The sequence below is a fragment of the Odontesthes bonariensis genome, chromosome 3, assembly GCF_027942865.1.
Source record: "Odontesthes bonariensis isolate fOdoBon6 chromosome 3, fOdoBon6.hap1, whole genome shotgun sequence".
NCBI classification, from domain to species: Eukaryota; Metazoa; Chordata; class Actinopteri; order Atheriniformes; family Atherinopsidae; genus Odontesthes; species Odontesthes bonariensis.
The window spans coordinates 34,863,009-34,889,185 of record NC_134508.1 but is presented as its reverse complement, the minus strand read 5'-3'; the positions used below and the strand labels follow the sequence as shown (position 1 = coordinate 34,889,185).

At 42.3% G+C, this 26,177-nt stretch overlaps 1 pseudogene; it reads right to left on the bottom strand.

The window, feature by feature from the left end:
* LOC142376972 (dynein axonemal heavy chain 8-like) overlaps nucleotides 1-26,177 on the bottom strand; it is a 61,258-nt pseudogene that overhangs the window by 13,309 nt on the left and 21,772 nt on the right.

Sequence of the window (26,177 nt, the reverse complement as noted above, 5' to 3'; positions counted from 1 at the left end):
CTTAAAAAAGGATTTTACCTGTCTGCTATCACCCTTGTACATTCACACTTGAAAAGAGCCAATAGGGTGGAGATGTCACCACACTCCTCTGCCTTAACGTTTAACATTCCCTGCCAGATCCTGGACAAGTCCCTCAAATTGAAAATGTAGTGGAACTTTGATGGTGTTGGAAGCATTTTGACCTTCAATGTGGTGTCATAAAACAAGTTAACAAACTTATCAATACCATATACCTATAATCAATTCCTATTATAAACTTCTCATCATATTCCAGGTAAGTACCTTTGTCCACTGCCAAACGATCCTCCCAGCAGACACTAGACATTTAACCATTGATGATATGCTTGGCTGGAATGCCCTGCATTCATGGAAATATCCAGAGCCAATCACACCTGCACAAAAAGAACATGAAGAAACCGTTAACTGTAAAATGAAAACTACAGTAATGGAAGCAGAACAAATGTGATTATTTTAGACCAACCTACCAAAGATCTTATCAATGGAGGTGTTGGCTGGCAGAGTGCAGTTGAAGACTGTAAACTGTCTCTTCAGTCTTTGTGGGATGTCATTTCTACCCCCACCAGGGTGGATCATGGCAGCCAGAATCTGTGCATCCTCAATCGTGGTGAAATCTCCTGGTTTATCCAGATTGTACATGCCAGTCATTTCCATCATCTGGCGGACTATCTCATTTGTGATCTGGTTGGATAGCCACATAAAGTAACTCATCAGATTAAAGCGACAGATAGACAGACAGATGTTCATTAAAAAAAAAAAAGAAAGCAACACCTGATCTCCCCATTCGTTGACAATAGGCATATTTATGTCATCGATGAAGATGGTCATCCTGCGTCCTCCTGGGGGTCCATAGGTGCTGCCAATCCTTTTCTCAATGTAACTTTCCACTGATCGCTGTGTACGAAGAAAGTTTTTGCAAACATGAACCAATGTAGGACTGTAAAAATTCAAGCACAAAAAACATTTTAAAATATCTTTTACCTGATACATCAAGGGCTCTGTGGCAGATGAGAAGTTCAGTGATTTGAACAGATCCGTCTCAGGATCGTATTTCTTTGCATAGCCTTTGATCATCACTGTCTTCGCTGTCCCTTGTTCACCAATAAGCAGTACGGCCTGTACATATAAAACATTTAGCGTTTAGACCAAAAGTAACATATTTTTAAGTATAAACATTATCTAAATATTCTTTTAAAAACCACAAGATCACCTTGTGTTGTTTGGCAATAGTCTCCAGCAAGAAAGAGGTTCTTGTGTTATCCACATTTGGAACAAGAATGGAGGTGTAGTCAGGCACATGGTCAGTTGGATAGACATATTCCTCCACAAGATTGTTCCAGTGACACCATTCACCTAAAACAAAAGTCGCCATTCTTTTTAGTCACATATAAACCCATTCTCATCCCATCGTTGTCAAAGCTGGCGATGTGCTGAACGTATGCACAATGGGTCCTTTCATGTCTGTGCTGTGGCGCACCACTTGAGGCAGTATCAGACATCTAAAGCAAATATTTCTAATACATCTTATTTCACAACAATTAACAACATATAACTGATACTAAAGATTACTCTCAGGTGGGTATATGCAGTGCGAAGGGGTCTTAACAAAATCTCCGAATCTGATGCCTCTGAAATGAGACCAGATTCTGTAAACCCTGTTGAGGGTAGCAGGAGGCTGAAGCCTTTAACAGCTGCTATTGGTTAAGAAGGCAGGGACGCTAGAGCGTCCAACACAAGACTAATACAGAGACGGACAATCAGACACTCGCAACTACAGTGTAAGCCATGCAGATACAGGGAGGGCACACAAACCCCGCAATAATACCCTTTTTGCTGTGAAGTGCTAACTTAACCACCATGCCACCACATTCAAATGCTTGTTCACTTTAAACTATACAAAAAAAACATCAAATTGATGCTCTTTTACGTGTCAAATAACTGTACCGTTTGTGTTGACCATGTACTCAAATATAGTCTCTCCCGGCTTGGTTTGAGGCACATCAATTTCGCTTTCATGACCTCTCATGAAGACCTCCAGCTTGTCTCTGTCCTCTAATTCTAAAAGAGCTCCCAGACTCCACATCAGGCAAAAGACAAAGAGGCGCTCAAGGTGCTTGCTTCCAGCAAAGCCCTCTGTCTCCTTGGTTGGGAGGAGGCCCTCCAGCAGATTGACGGACTGAAGAAGGAACATAGTCAAACAATTCAGGCTTCGAGGCATCATCTGATTCTGTTTTTATTCTCAGTCTTTTTTTTTTTTTAAATACACACCTGTATTATGTAGTTACACTCCAAAAGCTCCATTTTGGGTTTAAGGTTTTGCCTCATATACATGTAAACATCCTCAAATGTCTTTTCATATAAACCGATGATGCTCTCTGCCTCTCTAGCAGGGCGCTTCTTGGCCCATCCCTGCAATACAAAAGCCAAGTTCTATCTAAGCACTGCTTACAAAGCATTGTTCTTTTTCAGGAAAAAAAAAGTCTTCAACACTTAGATATCACAAAAGTACCTGGAGGATGGGTAGCCAGCTGAGAGCTGAGGAGCTTATAAAAACCATTCCCACACGGGACACAGTAGCAGGGGAGGCATTATCCATGTTGTGCACCTCAAACACCAACTTGCAGGATGGTGACATGACGATGCGGTCACCATTAGCCAGGGTCAGTGTTTTGTTATCATCCAGGACTGAGTTGAGGTTCTCGATCCATATTGCATCAACGGGACCATCCAGCACAATCCAGATGACTTCCCCTGAAGAGTAAACCCGTCGAAGCAATTAAATGTTTGAGTTCTCCGGCAGCCTCTGGCACTTTGTCAGTCACTAATGAGCCGCTGTCCCACTACTGGATCAAAAGTGGGCGAGCCAGTGTGTGCCAAGGACAACAGCATCTCCACTGTCATTCCCAGAACTTAAAAGGGGCCTGTTTTGGGGTCCCGTAGGAACAGGAGCCTGGGATTTGCCCCAGCTGCTACCCTCGGACCAGACAAGGCTAAGTGTAGTTCCGTATGCGGTGGTGTCAATCTGAAAGGTGGGTTTACATGTCAGGGACGAGGTGCTTACGACCAAGGCAGCTCGGCGGGTCACCATTTTGTTTTGTTGTGTTTTGTTTACAACGCACTGTGCAGTAAACCATACTGGCTGTCTCATGTGACGTCTCATATTTTAGCTCTAAATATGCATGAACTGGCATCTATAGCTTAAGAAAAGTGCTCAGCTTCTGAGCTGACATTTTCATTGTCTTGTTGAAGCTGGGCAGTAATATCGTGCAGATGCAGTATTTAGCATCACATTAAAATTGCAACAACCTTTATATTGTGTTATACTGAATGTAATATGATAAAAATGTCTAAAGTACAATACTATGTATTGCTTAGATATTATTTAATACAATACCGTTTTCATTTGGACAGTTTTATATTTTTTCTTAGGATCTCATCTGTATTAATCACAAACACTTTCTTAGCTTAGATGTTGACAAAATGTTGGAATTACCCTTCTTAGCTTTGAGTGACCTCCGCCACAGTGTGGAAAAGATTCCATCAGTCCAATCATTAGTTGCTGCATCCAGACGACCAAACATCTGCGGAGCAGTGATTGCTTTGGGGTTCATGCGCATCTCTCTGTGTGGGGTTCCACATTCACTCAGTGATCTCATAAGAACGTTGATAACCGAGGTCTTCCCGGCCCCACTTGGGCCTAAAGTCATCAGCCCATGGCGCACTCGAGAAGACTCATAAAGCTGACCCAGACAGCAACAGTGATATACCAGTAAGAAAAGTACTTTCCAAAAGCTAACTTTATAATAATTATGCTAAACAACAATTTTAAGGCACCTGAACAAGCTTGAGGTTCCACGGTGGGTGGTTAACGAGACCGGCAAGCTCAACTTGATTAGCAACAGCAGCTTGAAGTTCAGTATATGTGCTGTTGTCCTGCTGGATACCAGGGAACAGGTCATTGATAAGACTAAGGAAGAGGGGCTCATCCTCATCCACCTGAAACACACAGATGGATTTTTTTATTCACAGCACTGTATCCAGTGTACAGAGTATACTTTCACACCCACAATTCAATACAATTCAATATATCACAGCTGTTGGTAAGAACTAAGTTTGTGTGATACCAGTTTGGACAGATTCATGTCACGAAGCACTCTCATGACAGTGCTGGACTCAGTGTCATCAGGTCGAGCTCTTTTACACGCCCCAAGTGTTCTCAACACAGACAGGATGTTCCTTAGTCCAAAGTCATAGTGGACCTGTCAAATAGCAGAGGTTATATGTCAGTAGTTCAATAACCAAACAAAATAGGACTTATGAAATGCTAACAAGATTCTCACCTGTTTTGTGAGTTGCTCCTCACAAAGTTTGTAAAGAACAAAGAATTTCTGTGCTAAGTTAACATTCTCATTGAATCCACAACTGGCTAGTTTGACTCTCATTATAATCTGTCGGAGACAAAAGTGTAGAGGGATGTGTTAGGACCACAGCAAAAAGAAAAACGTTTCTCTCCACAGAAAGAAGCCTTGACCCACCTGCCTGTCTGGCACCATCATGGACACTGTCCTGAACTGCACTTTTAGATTTTCAGGAAGTTCCTGACGGCCTGCATATCCTGGATTCTAGATACAGAGGCATGACATATCTTTGTATATACTGTATATCTAATGTTTTCCATCTAGTTTCAAAGAGTTTCTTTTAATAGGACTGTGTGTTTCCATGTCTTACCATGGTGATAAACAGGCCGAACTCTGGATTCAAGTTCACGCAGTCTCCGTCCGTAAAAATGAAAGTGCTTCTGTGTTTCTTTCGTGATGTCAGAACAATTGAGATCTGCTGAGCAGCAACGGAAAGCACTGGCAGGTCGATTCTGTTGAACTCATCGAAGCAGCCCCAGGACCCTGACTGTGCAAGGCCTGGAAAATAAAAACACAATAGGACATCACATAAATGAAACTGTACACCACTGCTCGATGACTTGTTTCATTGCCTAATGTACCTTTATATATCCTGCCGAGTCCTCTGAAGTCCATTTGGTCCGAGCAGTTGAAGACCACAACGTACTTGCCAAGGCAACGACCCATGTCTTTGGTGGTTTCAGTCTTACCGGTGCCGGCTGGCCCAGCAGGAGCTCCTCCCATACTCATGTCCAGAGCCTGGGCCAGTGTGATATAACACCTTTGTAGAAAAAAAAACTGTTCTTGAATGCAACATAGGAATTAAAACCTACAAGCAAAGTTGACTTATTACAGCAAGTTGCTTATAAAAATCAATTTTCTCTTTTCTTGCCTGTCAGTCAGAGGGGTGATGACCAGCCGATCAGTACAGCCTAAGAACTCGTTCTGATAGATGAAGTCGACATTAGTTATGGATACAATGACTTTGTCCAGATCCTCCTTGAAGTAAAATCTGCTCTGCTTCAGCCATTCAAAGTCGCTGATACATTTCACACGCTTCTTTACCTACAAACAAAGCGGAGCTTAACTCAAGTGTTTTACAGAAAGAAAAGAACAGACATTTACTGAAGAAAAAAACCTTACCAGGTCATTAAAAATGTCACTCTGGTGCACATGAATTGTGACAAGTGTTTCATATTTGACTCTGTCAAATTTGCTCAGGTCATAGGTGGTTTGTTTAATGAGCATGCTGAGTAGGTTGTGAAACCTCTTTTTCGTAAGAGGCATGATCTCCTTCTTATCGGCAGCGATTCTTAGGGCCACTTCAGAATCTCTTGTCCAAAGCATCTGGATTCCTAACAAGCCCACCTTAAAACAGACAAGGCAGAATAAAATGAATCTTGGGAACTCTATGAATATAGAAATCAATTATGATACCATTGTATCTCTCAAAACTACGGAAGCCCAGAGCGGACGTGGTACGTATAAACTTTTTTTTTGATGGTTTTCTCCAGATAACGAGATAATTATCTCGTTATCTGGAGAAAACGATTATTGTTTTCTGGAAATGATCGAAAACCATCAAACAAAAGTTTATACGTACCACGTCCGCTCTGGGCTTCCGTACAAAACTCCAAAGATATTCACACTTGTTATTTAAAAAACTTTTTTCCACAAAGGAGGAAAGTTGTGTCATAGATTTAGTACAAGACTGAAGCTGTGGAGAAAATCTATAACAAAAGCAAATATCACACAGTACAACCTGCTGGAGGTGCAAGCCATGGCGACCTGATAGATACTGGCTTGCATTAGAAATCAACCTGCTAAATGTATTTCCAAGCGGCCACAATGTTGTCTACTCACCTGTGCTTGATATTTGTCAAGGAAAGTGAGAAGGTCAAAGTCTTCATCGTTTATCTCTAGATCTGAAGCTCTGATGATGGAGTGTAAGGAGGCTTGCTGTTGCAGCAACAGCTCTCCAAGCCAGAGCTCCACAGCTCCCTGCGCCATGACACATTTGTCCAGCTGAAAGCAGAAATACACGTTTATCAAACTGCAATTATCAAAGACTTCTAAAAACCGAAGAATTGATACACCCAAGCAATGTTACAGATTAAACTACCAAAGATTAGAAATCTTTTTTTTTTTTTTTTCCATTTACACAAACTGTAAAAGGGATTTACAGCCCCAATTTCAATATAGTCGGGACACTCTGTTGAAATTAGGTCAAAGAAAACATAAAATGTTGAAAGTGAGACATTTTACTGTTTAATGAAATATTTTGAACTTGATGGTAGCAAAATGTCTCAAATAAGTTGGGAAGGGATCTGCAATAGGCTGGAAAAGCAAGTGCTACTAAAAGGAAACAGCTGGAGGAACGTGTAGCAGCTGGATATGACTGGGTATTGGAAAAGCCCCTTAAAGTAGCAGGGAGCAGGGGGTCAGCAACCTGCAAAAAAACTATGTCAACAAATGTTGGAGCAATTTCAGAACACTGTTCCTCAAAGTAGCACAATATTTCATTGTCTACTGCAGTGTTTTTCAAACCTGGTCCTCGGGGACCACTGCCCCGCATGTTTTAGAGGTTTCCTGCTCCAACACACCTGATTGAAATGATCAGCTCGTTATCAGGCAACTGCAGAGCTTGTACTGGTCTACAGTACAAAATATCATTCAAAGATTGATAGAATCTATCTATGTAGAATCTCTGTCGTCGTTGGGCCCTCAGGCAGCTCTGTATTACAAACTTTTTACAATAATTTTGTCATGGAAATCACTACATGTGCTCAGGAACACTTCCAGAAACCACTGTCTGTGAGAACAGCTTGCCTTGCCATGCACAAATGCAAGTAAGAAGCTCTATCATGCAAAGAAGAAACCTATGTGAATGCCATCCAGAAACGCTGCCATCTTCTCTGGACCATGGTTCATTTAGAGTGAACTGAGGAAAAGTGTAGAACTGTTTTGTCATTAGACAAATCAAAATTTAAAATTCTTTTTAGAAATCACAGACGCTGCGTCCTCCGGACAAAGAAGGAGTGGGACCATCCATGAGATTTGTAAATCACTGCATTCCGTTTTTAATTATACATTAAACAGTGGTCAAACCTTTTAGGAATTGGGGCTGTACAATGGAATATTTTTACATGTTGAGAAAACCAAAATGAATCAGTTAAACTCTTTAAAAGCACACGACATACCGGTAATTTCTCCCCTTCCTGTGAGAGAACGGCCAAAATCTTGTTATATTCCGTTGGATGAAACTCTGCTTCGTTGACATTGTCAAACACTCCAAGGAGATGAGACTGAAACACAATTGTATCAAAATTGACTTTTGTCAAGTGATAAAATGTCAACTTGAAAGTTATCCAAGTAAAACTTAAAGAGGTCATAGTGATTATTTGAATTTTCATTTTAAGACATCATGCAAACATTCAGATGTATGGCTGTAATTTATATTAATTAAAACAATAACTGAATACATAAATAAATGAATTTAAAAATGATATATATCTATATATAGGTATATGTATATCCATATATTCATAGTGACAACAATGTTCAAACTCATTCTAACCTGAATTGTATGAGAGTCGCTGGCTTGTCCAAGGATTTCCAAAAGAGATGGATCGGATACAAAGAAGAATCTTGGAAAAAGGAGCCTCTTCTTCTCAAGGTAACTGTTAAATTAGAAATACGTAACATCAACACCCACTGCACTGGTATAACAACAATCTATTTAATTCTGCACATCTTATTTTTTGAGTCAATCTAAAGTATTTGGACTAATGTTGTTCGTAAAGAATTACCCTGCAAGAGATTTCTGACAGAGCTCTAGCTGTTTCTGAAGCTCGGGTAGGTGATGCCCTAACATTGGGTCACCCACACAGCAGTCCACCACTTTTGGCACCTTCTGAGCACGCTGCATGACCTTAATCCAGGACTTGTCGATATCTTGAAAGCGTTTTGCCTCCTGTAATAGAAAAAAAAAGGGCAGTTTGAATTTTACTTAAGGAAGCATTCTAAGGTGTAGTTTTCCCCAGGATAGAAAGCATGAACTGCACCTGTGGGAGGTCTTTGGCGATGTCACCCCCAACAAACACAGCTTCCAAGTAGATCCACAAGTTTTGCACAATAACCCACTGTTCAATGACTTCCGATGATGTTGAAAGATTGGAGAGCCAATCCTGGATCTCTGTTTTGTAGTATGCACTGTACCTGTACAAAGCAGATAAGGACACAAGCTACTTAAAACTTTAAAGGTGTTGTAAAATGCTGTTGGTAAATGTCAAATCTGTTAAGAACAAGATAAGTTTATTTCTACTTCTTCCTCTTTAACTAAGTGCGTACATTCACTTTAGTTTAACAGACTTTCATTATATTGTTCCGGAGTTCAAGGCTCCTTAGGAACTGATTTAATCAGTGGAATGTAAATCTGAAGCTGTTGTTAACTTGTATTACCTGTTGCTTAGCAGTGAGCCCAGTACCATCAAGCTATCCTCCAGGATGGTAAGAATCTCTGCTGTCTCTGCCCCCTTCAGCATTAGTTCTCCTCTATCCTTGAATGTCATCAAACTAAGGGTCTGACCAGACCACAAGTCTTTTACCTGTGACAATTTGGCCTCAATATCCTTCTCTTTTACAGCAGATATGGAGATGTCCTATGAATGAAGAAAGCCAGGCTAAGGAGGTTAGACACATACAAAAAGAAGAAATATTGTTGCTAGAACTGTGGAATTAAATGTATTCAAACTTCCAGCGAACCTCAATATCATCCTTGTACTTCAGCAAAGGGGCTTCCATGATGTTCTTCAGCATAAAGGTTTTGGACTCCACCTCAAATTGGTGTCCAGTTAAGTCTCCAATCCGGTCCCAGTGTCTCCGCATCATGGATTTGTTTGCCATCAATTCCAGCAGCGGGCACGACTCATTGAAATCATCAATGGTCCTCTTTAGGTCAAGGAAGGCTTGCCAGTCCTTTAGTGCTTTGGGCAGCTTCCGGCACCTACAAATAGAGATGATAAACAATATATCTATCACAGGAATACAAAAGAAATCAAAAATACAATGCTGGCACAAAGCAGGTTGTAATGGCTCAGAAATACTCCACCTATTCTGAAATTCCACAAGTTCTGCATTGATCTTTTCAATGTCCACGTCTGTCCACAGGATTTTATAGTACCCACTGATCTTACTCATCACTGTATCATACAGGCCGTAGAGTTTCCGAAGCAGCTCAAGCTCTTTTCTAAAAAAAAAAAAGGAAAAATCCTTAAAAGATATTACAATCTTTGTTAGTTAATATTAATGGAATTTTCATTGATGGCTCTGATAGAAAGCTTTGTCAGGATAGTAACAAACTTCTTCTGGTGTAGAAAGTTATTCTCCGTAACAGGTAAGCCGAGAAGTTGCTCCCCAGAAGTATATGTGGTGAAATTTCTCCACAGTTCATCAAATCTAGCCTGAGTAAAAAGAACATTTTTTGGCAATAAAATTAGATTCAGCAAACGAGAAGAAAACTGCCATGTTTATAAAACCAAAACCAAAATTCAAATTAAATGTAATTTCACATTTTTGTACTGCTGTTTCATGTAGTTTGTAGTCTTTTGATTTGAATTTCTTTTCAATTTGTCTTTATAAGTCTCTATCAAAATAGATTATCTTCCACTCAAAATAAAGCTAAAGGCTTTTCTTCTTCTTCCTCACATGTTTTAAGCGTAAAACATTAACTGGAATATAGAACGGTGAGAGTGAGCAGTAATGGTACCTGAAAGGCTTGCAGCTGCCTGCTGGCTACTTGTGGAGGAATTCCTTCAACCATTGGGCCTTCCTGAAATGCAGGATCATATGAGCTGATAAGAACGTCTACATTTTTCCAAACACCCATAGAAACAAGGTCATTCACAGATTACTTACAGAGTCGTATTCTTCCTTAAAAGAGTAAACATCCTTCTCGAAAACAGCAACACATTCCACAAGGTTTCGTTTGAACTTGGGCTGCATGCAAACCAGCTCATCTTGCACTGATCTCTGAGAAAATCCGAGTTCAAAATTCATTATCGAAGCTTTGTTACAGAGGAACACATCATGAAAAAAATCATTTAAAGAAAAAAGCCTGAATGTCTTGATAGTACTAACAGCTTTAGACTGAAGTTGTGTGAAGAGATGCCTCAGATTGTACACTCCTTCTGCTTCTCTTTTGGTCACTTCTGCTTCATTTTTGGTCAATATTTCAAAGGCTTCCTGTAAACAACATTATTTCATGTTTCTTATCAGTCTGCAATGTTTGCAACTGTAAAGGTCAAAGAGGGAGCTCTGCTTAAGGTACTGTATATGTCTAAAAAAACGAATGACCGTCCTAGTCATACCTCAATAGAAATTAATGTCATATCAGTCTGAATTTCAGCATCTCGAAGCTTTGACAGGGTGCCCATGGCATGACGCACATCTTCCAGATTAGAAACAGAATGCGATACTTGTACAAGGTATTTGTTGATGTGTAAACTGATGTTAATCATTTTCTTCTTGTAATCCTCCTTCAAGTATCTGCAGATCAGTTTCTTCCAGGCTTTGGTCTCAGCCATCAATGCCTTCTTTAATAAACCTAAAAAAAGGAAAGAGAAAGAATTTCCCATGTAAAGCTTGAATCACTCCTTTAAAAGACCAAATTAAAAAAAAAAACTAGCAAAGGCTAACATGTGACGGTACAACCAATATCATGGGTTTTCCAATCAGCATTTACCCTGAAAAAGATTGTACACCCTCCTTCAGTTTTAAGGTTTAACAGATCATAATGGATAAATCCTCTGATCCTTACCAGGCCGTAGATACAGTGCCTTGTGAAAGTATTCGGCCCCCTTGAACATTTCAACCTTTTGCCACATTTCAGGCTTCAAACATAAAGATATAACATTTTATTTTTTTGTGAAGAATCAACAACAAGTGGGACACAATCGTGAAGTGGAATGAAATTTATTGGATGTGTCAAACTTTTTTAACAAATAAATAACTGAAAAGTGGGGCGTGCAATATTATTCGGCCCCTTTACTTTCAGTGCAGCAAACTCAGGCCACAGTTACACATAGCCGGGTATTTAGAGAAACGAATATTTCCCCCCCTCCGTTTTCAATAATAACATCGTGCACACAACATCGTTTTCAAAAAACTTGTCATTTACATCAACCCGCATAAAAGCGCGAATAAAGCCATGCAAGCCAATCAAAATCCTCAGAATCGAGGACTTTCCTCATGTGAAGGAGGAGGTAACGCGAGCAAATATCACAACAAAACTGAAGGCAATAAGAGGGAAATATAGACAGTCAGTGGATACTGGACGCAGGAGAGCCACGGAAAAGTGATGCTCCTCTATTTTGAACTGTGCGAGCAGGTTTGGGGTGGCAAATGCAATAAGGCCAGAATCGTTTGCACAAACGTAAAAATTAGTAGAACTTTAACATCATCCATGATAATCCTGATCAGTAGCCAAACAAACTGTAAACATAAGGCGCTCGCATGACGTTAAGCATTTTCTGGCGCATAATGTGACGTTTAAGAACCTAGAACGCCGTTTCTCCCAGTTGACACGGCAACACATAACCGGCGTTATCAGACATCTCCACTTTGGCCGGAGGTTTTAGAAATAATCGTTTTCTGTGATAAAAACGGGGTTTTGGTGTAAATGAGAGGCCAAACTGCAGGAAAATATCTGCGTCTTCCTATTGTGTAAACGGGGCCTCTCTCCAGAAGTTCAGTGAGGATCTCTGAATGATCCAATGTTGTCCCAAATGACTGATGATGATAAACAGAATCCACCTGTGTGTAATCAAGTCTCCGTAGAAATGCAGCTGCTCTGTGATAGTCTCAGGGTTCTGTTCAAAGCGCAGAGAGCATCATGAACACCAAGGAACACACCAGGCAGGTCCGAGATACTGTTGTGGAGAAGTTTAAAGCCGGATTTGGATACAAAAAGTAGGGATGGCCGGTGAAGCCTCATGAAGCTTCCACAGAGTTCATCTGATTGTGCCAGGAAATGAACCAAAGTTTCGGGGCTTTGAAACCACACAGAACAGTGGAATCTGGTGGTGCACCGCAAGTATCATCTGCTTCAACCAGCCTCATTGTCCTTGTTATACTTTAATATGTACAAAATAAAAAGCGTAAAAGAAAGAAAATTGTGATTTTATATGACAAGTGCTTGTGTTACATTGAAAGTGGCTAGTAGTTCTACTAGAACTACTAGCCACCGTACCTTGAAACCTTTATCTTCCACAATAGAAAATGGTTGCACATCCATAACAATCATATCCACCCACACAGAATCAAGCTTTTGCTTCCTTGACACTACAAAAATAAAATTCTGCATATCAAGAAAATAAACGCAGGGCAAACTTGTAAAATGCTGGATTCAAACTCATAACCTTTGGATGCAAAAGCCACTAAGCTAATCACTGAGCTATCAGTTAAGTGACTGCGTCAACCCACCATCTACATGATGTCTAGTTAAAGACATCATCCATAGCTAAGAATAATAGTACACTTTAGTTGTTTTAAATAATTCAGAAACACTTTGCGTAATTAACACACCTTTCTGTCAGAACACAGACAGAGAGGCGTTTGGTACACGGGACACAGCTGTGTAATAATGGCCGCAAGCGCTTTGTTTGTGATATGTGCTAAATAAACAAGTCCAAAATGAATGTATTGTCCTACATAACTTAGATTCTTAAATGTGCTGCCCCCTTATTTTAAGAAGAGAACTATATTAGCATGCATACCCATAATAATAATAAAGCTTATATTTACACTTGAAAAACAAAAACTAGCAAACATCTTACATCACACAATAGTATATTGTACAATAGTAGGGGTGGGCGGTATGGCCTAAAATGTATACCCCGGTAAAATTTGAGCCACTGACGGTATATATCGCGGTATGGTACTTTTGTATATAAATTACAACAGAACAGTTTCTCAGTGGTTACCATAGCACCAAATAAACCCTTTCAATCAGGATGTTTGCAGCAATATTAAATTAAATTTATTGTGCAAAACAGAAAACACAGGAAATATAAAAAATATATACGTTATATTTATATTTAAAAAACAAGAAAAGGTACATTTCCTCGAATAAACTCTGTGAGAGAAAAGCCGCTGCCTCTTGGATAACGGAACTTTCATAGGCGCCTTCCACTTATTCAACATGCTCAAATATGCGTCATGTTTCAGACACCCCATTTGTGCATGTTAAACTGCTTGTTAATACGATGAGTGTTTTATTACTTTCCATGTCTTCCAAAAGAGAAAATAATCAGGATTTTGAGGATGTTACCGTTACACACCAGCTGAGACGCAGGGTAGCAAAACATTATGGGCGTGAAAACGAAACTTAGAAAATCGGCTCGGCGCATGCGCAAAACCACAAAGTAGCAAATCTCGACAAGTAGGAGAAATCGACAGAACACCGGCTTTGACTCGTTTCATATTCCGGAGCATGGTTACCCCGCAGGTGGTAAAACAAATTACTCGTGTTACCTTGTCTTGCGATTACTGTCGCACGGCATATCCAAGCGGATGTTCAAAACTTTGCATTACTGCCATCTACAGGACTCATGAGCTATTGCGGTATAAGGTATGGCAAAAAAATCTCTACCGTTGGTGAAAAATACCGCATAAGGTATGATACCGTGCATACCGCCTACCCCTATACAATAGTATCACCTTATTAGGAGAAACCAAGGTGAAGTGATCCCAAGCCACAAAACGTTTCTTGCCAGAAGCCATGGAAAAGAGCAATGAATTGAATTCAATTCTGACAGGGCAACAGAACTGGTTGGGAAACCAGTTTGGGATTCATTCTCCTTTTATAGAGAATAGCGCGCCCAAGTGTTCAAACGATGAGAGACCTCTGAACCGTGGTTCCACCAAACAATGCATTCGGCGCTTCGGACGTCATCAATCACGTGATTAGCGCCATTTCATACACGCCCCGGAACATTGTGCCGAACCACTTTGCTTCACGAAGATGAAACGAGCGCCGAAGCGTCCGTGTCAAACGAGCCATCCCTAACAAAAAGATTTCCCAAGCTTCCCAAGGAGCACTGTGCAAGCAATCATACTGAAATGAAAGGAGTATCAGACCACTGCAAATCTACCAAGACCCGGCCGTCCCTCTAAACTTTCATCTGGAACAAGGAGAAGACTGATCAGAGATGCAGCCAAGAGGCCCATGATCACTCTGGATGAACTGCAGAGATCTACAGCTGAGGTGGGAGAGTCTGTCCATAGGACAACAATCACACGTACACTGCACAAATCTGGCCTTTATGGAAGAGTGGTAAGAAGAAAGCCATTTCACAAAGATATCCATAAAAAGTGTTGTTTAAAGTTTGCCACAAGCCACCTGGGAGACACACCAAACATGTGGAAGAAGGTGCTCTGGTCAGATGAAACCAAAATCCAACTGTTTGGCCACAATGCAAAACGATATGTTTGGCGTAAAAGCAACACAGCTCATCACCCTGAACACACCATCCCCACTGTCAAACATGGTGGTGGCAGCATCATGGTTTGGGCCGGCTTTTTGTCAGCAGGGACAGGGAGGATGGTCAAAATTGATGGGAAGATGGATGGGGCCAAATACAGGACCATTCTGGAAGAAAACCTGTTGGAGTTTGCAAGAGACCTGAGACTGGGACGGAGATTTATCTTCCAACAAGACAATGATCCAAAACATAAAGCCAAATCTACAATGGAATGGTTCACAAATAAACGTATCTAGGTGTTGGAATGGCCAAGTCAAAGTCCAGACCTGAATCCAATCGAGAATCTGTGGAAAGAGCTGAAGACTGCTGTTCACAAACGCTCTCCATCCAACCTCACTGAGTTCGAGCTGTTTTGCAAGGAAGAATGGGCAAGAATTTCAGTCTCTCAATGTGCAAAACTGATAGAGACATACCCCAAGCAACTTGCAGCTGTAATTGCAGCTAAAGGCGGTGCAGTTTTTTATTTGTTAAAAACGTTTGACACATTGAAATTAGTTTCATTCCACTTCACGATTGTGTCCCACTTGTTGTTTTCTTCACAAAAAAAATACATTTTCTATCTTTGTGTGAAGCCTGAAATGTGGCAAAAGGTTGAAAAGTTCAAGGGACCGAATACTTTCGCAAGGCAGCATAGAAGTAAAAAAGAAAAAAAAAAACAACAGCTTACCTGTTGAAAGTTCAGTAGACCCAAAAACAATCTCAGGCTTGATAGCATCAATGTCTTGCTCAACTGAGTCGTAGTACTGGATTTCAGATTTAATCTGAATCAGGGATGGATTGCTACCCATAAATTCCTGTAAAAAAAAAAAAATGAAGACAATTAAACCGTTATCATTATAGGGGAAAAAACAGCCAACATGTCTTCTAGGGAAAACAAACCTGGACTTTGAGGTTCCTGTCCACATTCCAAATCACCCTGAAAGGATCGAAATGCTTCAAAACGTCACTTGCTTGTTCCTTCTGGGAGCTGATTGCAGTTTTCAGATCGACCACAACTTTTTTAATGTCCCTGTGTTCAAAAACACTCTGGAAGAAATTGTTGCCTTTTGTGATGAAAATAGGACAAAAAAAAAGGGAAAATAAATTAATTTAAACACAGTTTTAACCAAACGTTGATCTTGACAATTTCATGAACAAAACCAATCCTGTTCAAATGATTGTTTTACTTATCAGACACCTGATTGTCAGATGAAAACAGTAAGCTATTTTGACAATGTCTGTTGTGGGATTTCATTTTTAAAGCAGTATTTGTGCAGCCATTGTATTGTTAAAAGTTACATTTTACGCAGGATAACAGCTTTTTGGGGGATTTAGGTTGCTTGTTGACTGCTGATAAGCTGCATCTTTATACGGTCATTTTCTGGTGGAAACTATAGCAATTGACCTTGTTATCCCATGGAAAGTAGTTTTGTTATCCTCAGATAAAAGTAGAATAAACTCATGATCTCGTGATAATGTCGTCACAATAACTAATTGCAGCCAAGGCCCCTCGCTCCTGTTTACACACACAAGTCAGTGCACTTGAAACATCTTCACAGACTTCTGCATGCTCGTATCTAACAACTTAAAAAATGTATGATATTAAAACTAATATAATACATGAAAGTTTAAATGAAATAATCCTAATTATAACTGATCAAATGACAATTTATGGGAGATCCCCATTTGCGGACTTGTTTTATCAGGTGTCTGCTGTCATGTATGTGCATGCTGACAGTTAGTAACCTTTGTTCTGTGTGTCATCTTGACTGTACTCCTTCTGCCAAGCAACACCCTTGCTAACCTCCAACACACAGTCAATAAGTTGATTTATGGCCTGTTGGATCTCATCTACATTGGGAATCATTACCTGAGGACAAATATCAGACATAGTAGCAACATTGTAGTGCTTGACGAGACAGGCAAAGAATTAAAGATAATGTATTTCCCCTGACCATAAACCATTGTAGCGAATGAAAATCATCCAACCATGAGTAGAAAGAAAACAATAACTCACCATATTGGGTTTGTCCAGTTGGGCTTCAGACTGAATCAGTGGGACCACCTTCGGCTTAATCTTTGCCCTCTGGTAAGTGCTAAAATACACATTTATTGATTTTACTCTTTCAGAGGTTATTTCCTTTCTTTGTGATACTGTTCTTCTTATTTAAACCCAGAAATACTCACTTGGTGCCACAAATTCTCCTTTTAAGGATCTCCAGGGATAACTTGGTGCTTTTGACAAGTGCATCGAATACCTTTGTACTGAAGAGTTCATAAAGCTTCTTAAACTCCTGAAATGAGGATTTTTTATTTGAGGCATTAATGCCTGTGTTGGCACACAACAGTTTATAGAAAAGACATGTTTTGCAGTTGGTATCCAATCATACCTTTTCGAACTTGATCTGTTTATCTTTCAATGGACCCTCTAAAAGCCTCTTGCTCTCTCTTGAGAAGGTCACACTCCTCCCTGAAATTTATATATATATGTATAAAAAAAGCTGAGATGCTAATTATACGAAAAGAAAAGTCATTTACATTTGTGCTACACACCTTGAACAGGTTCCTCCACAATCTTGGTGCCTTTTGGTTCATAAATAGCACTTAACACATTACCCAACTCCATAACAGCTCCTTTAACATAACTGCATTTGTAATCCAGTGTCTTTGCCCACTCCTTACAACGGTTCTGAAAAACAAAAGAGGAATAGTTGCACTACGAGCGTTTCAATGAAACAGAATTCAGAGTTCATTGGAAAACTCAAAAGTTTACTCAAACCACGACATCGAGCCTTTGCTCTTTGACAAAGTAATGATTGTTTCAAACTCACGTAATGGATGAAAAACACTTTAACTTCCCTTAATGGATATGGAGAATAAAAATAAGATGGTCATGCCTTATTGTGGTCAACCAGCTGCTGCAGCAAAGATGCACGGCCTTCTGGGAGCTCTATCAGAACAGTCTCAGACATGTCTTTGAGGACATCATCAATTTGTATCTTACAAATATCCTGCACCTGAAAAAGAAAGTGGCATCTAGAAGCGTGGCTTTTGTCCAAGAGAGCTGTCACACCAACCCAAACATATCTGAACAATGTGACATTTAACCTGATGTTGATACTTTTCAGTATCAGTAGAATTTTTATTCATCAACAAACCTTTTTTACAAGATTTTGGAGCTCAGACAGAGCAGTTTCAACATTTTGAAAGAACTTGTCCAGGAGGAGGGAAGACCAGGTCAGCAGCACCGAACCGTGTCGAAGTGCAGATTCCACCTGGACATTTTAAGGATGTAGAATTACAATCAAAAGCTCTTCAGGACACGTCTGCTCGAGACATTTCTCAAATCGGCAAAACCCCTTCCCACTGCCTACAGCAGGGTTCACATTCATCAAGTAACAATTTCCCACTAAAGAAGACGGACCACCTGCCGTACACACGGTATGAAAAGCTTACGTTTTTTATTTTTGAAGCCATCAAACTGTTGAAGTCTGCGGGTATGCTCTCACAAGTGGATTCAAAATCTTCCAGAATGGTCTATAAAAAGGCATACAGGTCAAATTCTCTTAAGTTAAACAATCCCGTAAAAAAAATGTAAATCCCGGTTTACCTTTAGTCTGAGGTGATGGGCATTTATTTTGCTTTCCATCTTGATAAGAAGCGAAGCCTGCGTTGGAACCTTATGCCCCATTTTCAACAAACACTTAGCCTCCCGAATGACTTCGGTTATTTTAGGGTCAAAGTTGACGACTAATTTTCCAGTATTTGGGTGGCGAACCAGCAGGGTAATGTTCAAGACTGTTATACGGAACAGAGAAAGCTCGTTTTAACAGTGTGCAATAATGGAATCGACAGGGGCTGTTTTCTGCCATTAGTGTCAAATTATGACATCAGAACAAGAGAACCAACCGTGATCTAGTTTGGAAACTTTCTCCATCCACGTTTCGTGTTGAAGAAGCTCAAACTCGACCAACATAGCTGCAGTCCCATTGTACATTCTGACCACATCTTGTCCCACGGGACTACATAGGATGTCCGAGTTTTCCTGCAAAGGAAGGGAGATTTGATCGTCGTTAAAATGTCACTGTGAAGTATAACTGTAAAGTTGTTTTGCTGATAGAAACTGTGTCTCACTTTCATGTACAATATCGGCTCCTCTATCTTCTTATAGAGGTGTCTGACCCAACCAATCCTGCCAGCCACTGGTGGCATATTTCTGGATAATGGAATGTCATCCTTCTGATTGTCAAAGACCTGCAAATGAAGTTTACAAAACATACTAAAATCATTAACAGTTTTCTTCCATTTTCAATTCAAAATGTTTCACTCATCTGAAGATTTCTTTCAGCTTAATACGTTTAATAAGGTTTATTGTTTGGTATCTAAGCCCAAGCAAACTGAATACCTTTTTCACAAACTCCACCTCTGAAGCAAAGTGCTGAAGAATAACACCCAAAATGTTGGAAATGTGAGTTGCAAGACAGGGAAGGTTCAGCTTCTGAAAACTATCAAAACAAATTTCATAGATTGCTTCTATTTTTTCCTTTTAATGCCACAGTTAGAATAGAGTCTTCATGTCATACTTCCAAATTCTGCAAATTGTACTGACCGCTGTAGCAGGCAAAGAGCTTGCTGAGATGAGATGATGTTTGAGAAGTACGAACACATAAATGCCTGGAGCTGACTCTGTGGAAAAGGACAAGATTGTGGGGATACTCTGAGAATACAACGTCAATATTATTTTCTTTTTTCAGCTTCAAGCTGTGTCGATACAAGCAGTAGATCCTCATTCCTCAGAGATTCTACAATCTTACTAGTCCTTCTTTCTGTTCCTAAACGTGTAATTCTTTTAAGTGTGGCCATGTGTGAATGCAACGGCTGTTTGGAGTAAATGAGTGTTGCTGTGATGTTGCACGTATGAACCTGTTCCCAACTTTCACAAAAGATCTTCATCTGGTTGAGGCTTCCTGAAAAAATGAGCTTGAACCAACATTTGGGTACAAGCTGTAGATTACACTTACCTCAATGTGGCTCATTTGAGCCATGAAGTTCACAAAATCAGTTTCAAATTCAGTCGTCCTCGGGGACAACATGTCATACTTCTTCCTTTTCAGATTCATGGACACAGTGTGGAATTGTCTGGCTGATTTCTCAATGCCTTCAATGTTTGACTTTTCAAGAGATTCAAATGTCTTGAACACTGTGATTATTTTCTTGATCTACAAAAGACAATATTCGTCGTCACATTGCAAGGCCTTATGATAGAAGTGGGATGGAGATTTAAGAGAATGAACAAAGACAACACCTTTTCAAGTTGCTTGCAGAAGCTCTCAAACTTGCAAAAAATCTGCATCTCTGAAACCTCAAGGAATGTTTTCCCAGTTTCTTCCATTACTTGTACCTTTTTTTTCTGGAAACAGGTCTGATACTCCTGATATAAGCATGTACAGACCTGCCAAAGATAAAAGAAACATGATGACAGCTACAGTCTACTGATGTCAAAATGTGTAATCTTAAGCCTTGGTAATAATAACCCAAATGTTTAGTAATATCAGCTTCAGTCACCTGCATTTTTCTGATGAGTTTTTCAGCATCTTGATCCCATATAAGACAACTGCCATCGTCAGTAATGTAGGATCTGCATGCTGTGACCATCTGATTTGTGATCTGGAAAAGTGGTCAGTTGTGTGGCTACAGTTTTACAAAGGGAGCTGGATCCTTGCACTGCGTCTTCTCATGAAAGTTACGTTTTCCGGTGACAACTTAAATATTTCAGAAACTGAACACACTTCACTTACTTTGACAAGCAGCGCAGACATCTTTTCGCTTGTATTGTAATATAGTGAAACACGGTAAATCATGTGAATGGCACTGATGACCTTCGGCACATTTTCTGTCATGGAAACCTGAAATCACATTTCATGATTTAGGAGGGTCAATGAAGATGAATTATCATCTATTTCTACACTTAAGTTTGCCAAACTTGCAAACTTTTTACTAATTCTTTGTTAAAAAAAATGTATATAAGTTGTCTAAATAATGGCTGCCTGGATAGTACAAAACAATGTAATAAGGACATATTAATTCAGTGTTACCAAACACAAACTATTCATTAGAATCAAACTGTTAAATGTACATACGGGGTCACTGTTGTACAGAGGATGTAAGACTTTCTCAAGTGTTGACAAGAATTTGAAATTGTCTTTTGCCTCATTGACACGATATGTTATCCTCGTGTCGAGATCCCGCCACACCTGCACGGGTACAAGACTGCGTTAATAGGAATCCATTGATTGATTTAATAAATCTAGTCATTCACAAATGATCTTAGCATAGGATTTTATCAGAATACATGAAATAATTCAGGACTAGGCTCAGATGTGACACCAACACTTTCCAGTGAAATGAAACAGTGCCTACTCAGCATCATCTTAATGCAGAACGGCTACATACTGTACTGTGTTAACAAATAATCATTTCCAAAAACTATTTTTTTCATACATCTTTGAAGATCACCTACATGCAGTGAACACTGAATCCATGATCATTGCAAGCTATCCAACGTCGATATCTTCTACATTGCAATTTTCAGGCATTTGTCATGATTTATGTATCACAGACTGTTTTTAATTTCTCTTTACATGCAGCAAACCTTAACTACATACACTAAAACTGATACAAAGTGAAAATGTTCAATAGCTTTGGTATTACTCTGTGTACATTGAACACTTGTGTCAGTACCTTCATTATTTTGGAATGGTTGAGATGGAGCACCATCACCACCGCCTTACACTCTGGGCTTTTGATGTGATCGATGATAGAGTTGTACTGTAAAGACATTCGTTTCCAGTGTTCTAACTCACTCAGTGGTCCGGCAGAATCATCCTCTTTCCTCAACAAATCACTCTCCATCAGGACCTGATGACAATGGATACATCACCAACATCACCATTAAGCTTTGCTGTCTGAGCAATCCTATCATATTCCCAATCTTCCATAACTATCTGATCCATCTTGGCCTGATGTCACCATCTCTAACCAATGAGCTTTGTGCCCATCACAGTCATCGCAAATTCATTTTTAGCATTTAACAGCACAAATTAAGGTTGTTGGATCAAATATAATCTCTGAAATCTACCAACCTGCTCGATTTGTTTGCACCATTGCATCAGAATTTCTTCCAGCCGTTGCACCATGTCAAAGTTGGCAGCCGCAGCTTTCATATCATCCAGACAGGCCAGTTTAGACAAGTCAATATCTGTGACTGTTTTCAGATGAACGACGCTCTCATTGCTCCTCTGGATATCTGAAGTATAAATAAGACAAAGTACAAAATCATCAGTACTGGTTACAAACCATCTTTTGGTTACAGTATTGCTTGTTATTGTGTACTTCAACATAAGATGGTTTGAAATCAGTTGAGTAAGATTTGCCCGAGAGATGGAGCTTAAAGTTACAATCTTTCTAAAGAGCCACCCTCCAATAACTTATTCACATTCAGTTGGCAATAAATGTGAAACATTCTTACCATCTAAAGAGTTCAAAAAATGTTTAAAGGAATAGAAGAAGTTCTTTTTAAGTTTTGCTCCATGTCTAGACTTGTCTACAGCTCCCCAGTTCTGTCCTGTAGTAAGGGCTGGAAGCAGTGCATCGTAGGAATCCCTTATTCCTTTCAGGAGGCCATCCCTGGCATCAATCATTGAGAAAAAGATTTCCTGCAAGGCATCAAGAAAAGACAACCCATCACTTAATGAAATCCGAAGCAGAAAACATTTCAACTGTGAGGGAGAAACATGATTTGGTTTGAGATGTTAGGGTTCTCATGAAAATGTGCTCTTGCTTCGAACTACTGACTGACATTACATCAGCTGTGCCAAACTTTGGTACCTGATAATGCATCTGGTTGAGATAGCAGAGTACACAAATATAGAGAGCGTGATTTCTGTAAATCACGTAAAGAACATAAACCACTTCATTTGAAAAAGTAACAAGCAATCAGCTCTGTAAATTCATATGAATTGACCCCACAGAGGTTGAAAAAAGAAACGTTCAGATTATAAACCAGCGGCCAAAACGCACAGCAGCTCACACCTCACATCTGGGCAACAGGAAAAACCAGAGCAGACTAAAAATGAATGTAAACGTGTCAGTCCAAGGGAATGAAATCAAACTTCTCAAAGCCAGACTAATATACGCAGATAATGCAGTTGGGAGTCGAATCCATCCTGCATGTATACACTCAACTAGACTTAATATATTCTCAGCGCTTCACAGATCTTATCCAGGAAAAAGGTAGAGAAGAGGAGGGCAACAAAAAAGAAGAATCACAAGGAGATGCATGCATTTGTAAAAACAAGTAGACCGTCCACATCAAAGTCCGCCATCTTTTTACATAAGAAGCCCCCTCCCACGCTCAAGACGAGAAACAAGTTTGAAGCCAACACAGCACTCTGTCACGCCCAGAGACTCATGTTTTTAGTTTTCATGTTTAGGTTATGTTTCTTTTCAGTCCATGTTTAGTTTTCCCTTCACTTCCCTCACTCAGGCCATTAGTTCATTCCCCTCACCTGTTCATTCCGCACCAGCTGCACCCACTCACTTAATCACTCAATCCCTACTTAGTTTCCTGCCTCCCCTTTCAGTTTGCCGGATCTTTGTTGATGTCACTAGTGTTGTTACTGTTGTTGCGGTTAGTTCTCATGCCACGTTTCAACGACTAAGTTAAGTATTTATTCCATGCCATGTCAAGTAATTTTGTTTTGTTTATAGCTTCGTTTTTCTCCGGCTCTGCCGCGTTTTGTTGATACTTTGTTTTTTGTGAATAAACCCTTTACCTTTTTTTGAAAGTCCGCATCCGTGTCCTCCCCTTCTACACCCACCCCTGACAGAAAGATCCGGCCTGAAATGGACGCGGCGGACTACACAACCTTCTGGGAGCTGGCTGGGGACTTCTGTTGCCTCTCATCGAGCTGCACCTCCTGGGAGAAACTGAACTCTGCCAATGAACTAATTGACTTTTTTGTACGAAAGCAGGTTCTCAGGCACATGTCAGGAGTGACACACATCTGGGCAGAGGTGAGGGGTGTACAGCGCGCTGCTATGCTGGATATCTTTGGCATGGAGCCACAGAAGGTAGCCGCGCTGTACACACCCTCCCTCACCACTCCAGCATCCCAGGCCCCGGCCCCAGCCGTCCCTGAGCTGGCCCCAGCCGTCCCAGAGCTGGCCCCAGCCGTCCCAGAGCTGGCCCCAGCCGTCCCAGAGCTGGCCCCAGCCGTCCCAGAGCTGGCCCCAGCCGTTCCAGAGCTGGCCCCAGCCGTTCCAGAGCTGGCCCCAGCCGTTCCAGAGCTGGCCCCAGCCGTTCCAGAGCTGGCCCCAGCCGTTCCAGAGCTGGCCCCAGCCGTTCCAGAGCTGGCCCCAGCCGTTCCAGAGCTGGCCCCAGCCGTTCCAGAGCTGGCCCCAGCCGTTCCAGAGCTGGCCCCAGCCGTTCCAGAGCTGGCCCCAGCCGTTCCAGAGCTGGCCCCAGCCGTTCCAGAGCTGGTCCCAGCTATAGAGGCCACAGGGCCTGACCACGAGGCCACAGGGCCTGACCACGAGGCTTTAGGGCCTGACCAAGAGGCCGCAGGGCCTGACCAAGAGGCCGCAGGGCCTGACCAAGAGGCCGCAGGGCCTGACCAAGAGGCCGCAGGGCCTGACCAAGAGGCCGCAGGGCCTGACCACGAGGCTTTAGGGCCTGACCATGACCACGAGGCCATAGAGCCTGACCACGAGGCTTTAGAGCCTGACCACGAGGCTTTAGAGCCTGACCACGAGGCTTTAGAGCCTGACCACGAGGCTTTAGAGCCTGACCAAGACCAAGAGGCCACAGGGCCTGACCACGAGGCTTTAGAGCCTGACCACGAGGCTTTAGAGCCTGACCAAGACCAAGAGGCCACAGGGCCTGACCACGAGGCTTTAGAGCCTGACCAAGACCAAGAGGCCACAGGGCCTGACCACGAGGCTTTAGAGCCTGACCACGAGGCTTTAGAGCCTGACCACGACCACGAGGCCACAGGGCCTGACCACGAGGCCGCAGGGCCTGACCACGAGGCCGCAGGGCCTGACCACGAGGCCGCAGGGCCTGACCAAGAGACCTCCGGGCCTGACCATAAGGCGGCAGAGCCCGACATGGACTCACTAGTTCGAGCCCCTCCCTCCCACCCCCAGACTTTGGGGATGTCTGGGATCCATCCCTTAAAGGGGGGGCTCCCCCCCCGTCGGAGGTCCGTCCGACCGGGGGACGGTCTTCGCCTCCTGCTGCCACGCCACGGGATGTCTGGCCGCCCGCCAGACCACCACCTCCTGCTGCCACGCCACGGGATGTCTGGCCGCCCGCCAGACCACCGCCTCCTGCTGCCACGCCACGGGATGTCTGGCCGCCCGCCAGACCACCGCCTCCTGCTGCCACGCCACGGGATGTCTGGCCGCCCGCCAGACCACCGCTTCCTGCTGCCACGCCACGGGATGTCTGGCCGCCCGCCAGACCACCGCCTCCTGCTGCCACGCCACGGGATGTCTGGCCGCCCGCCAGACCACCGCCTCCTGCTGCCACGCCACGGGATGTCTGGCCGCCCGCCAGACCACCGCTTCCTGCTGCCACGCCACGGGATGTCTGGCCGCCCGCCAGACCACCGCTTCCTGCTGCCACGCCACGGGATGTCTGGCCGCCCGCCAGACCACCGCTTCCTGCTGCCACGTCATCGGGGGTCCGGGCGTCCGCCGGATCACCGCCTGCCGCCACGCCGACGGAAGTCTGGGCGTCCGCCAGACCACCGCCGTCTCCTGCCGCCACGCCGACGGATGTCTGGGCGTCCGCCAGACCACCGCCGTCTCCTGCCGCCACGCCGACGGAAGTCTGGGCGTCCGCCAGACCACCGCCTGCTCCGGCTACGCCGTCTGCGGTCTGGGCGTCCGCCAGACCACTGCCTCCTGCTGCCCGAAGCCGGTACCACGCCCGTCTCTGGTTCCCCGACCGGCTTCGAGCCCCTCCCTCCCACCCTTGGACTTTTTTGGGGTGTCTGGGATCCACCCCTTGAGGGGGGGGCTCTGTCACGCCCAGAGACTCATGTTTTTAGTTTTCATGTTTAGGTTATGTTTCTTTTCAGTCCATGTTTAGTTTTCCCTTCACTTCCCTCACTCAGGCCATTAGTTCATTCCCCTCACCTGTTCATTCCGCACCAGCTGCACCCACTCACTTAATCAC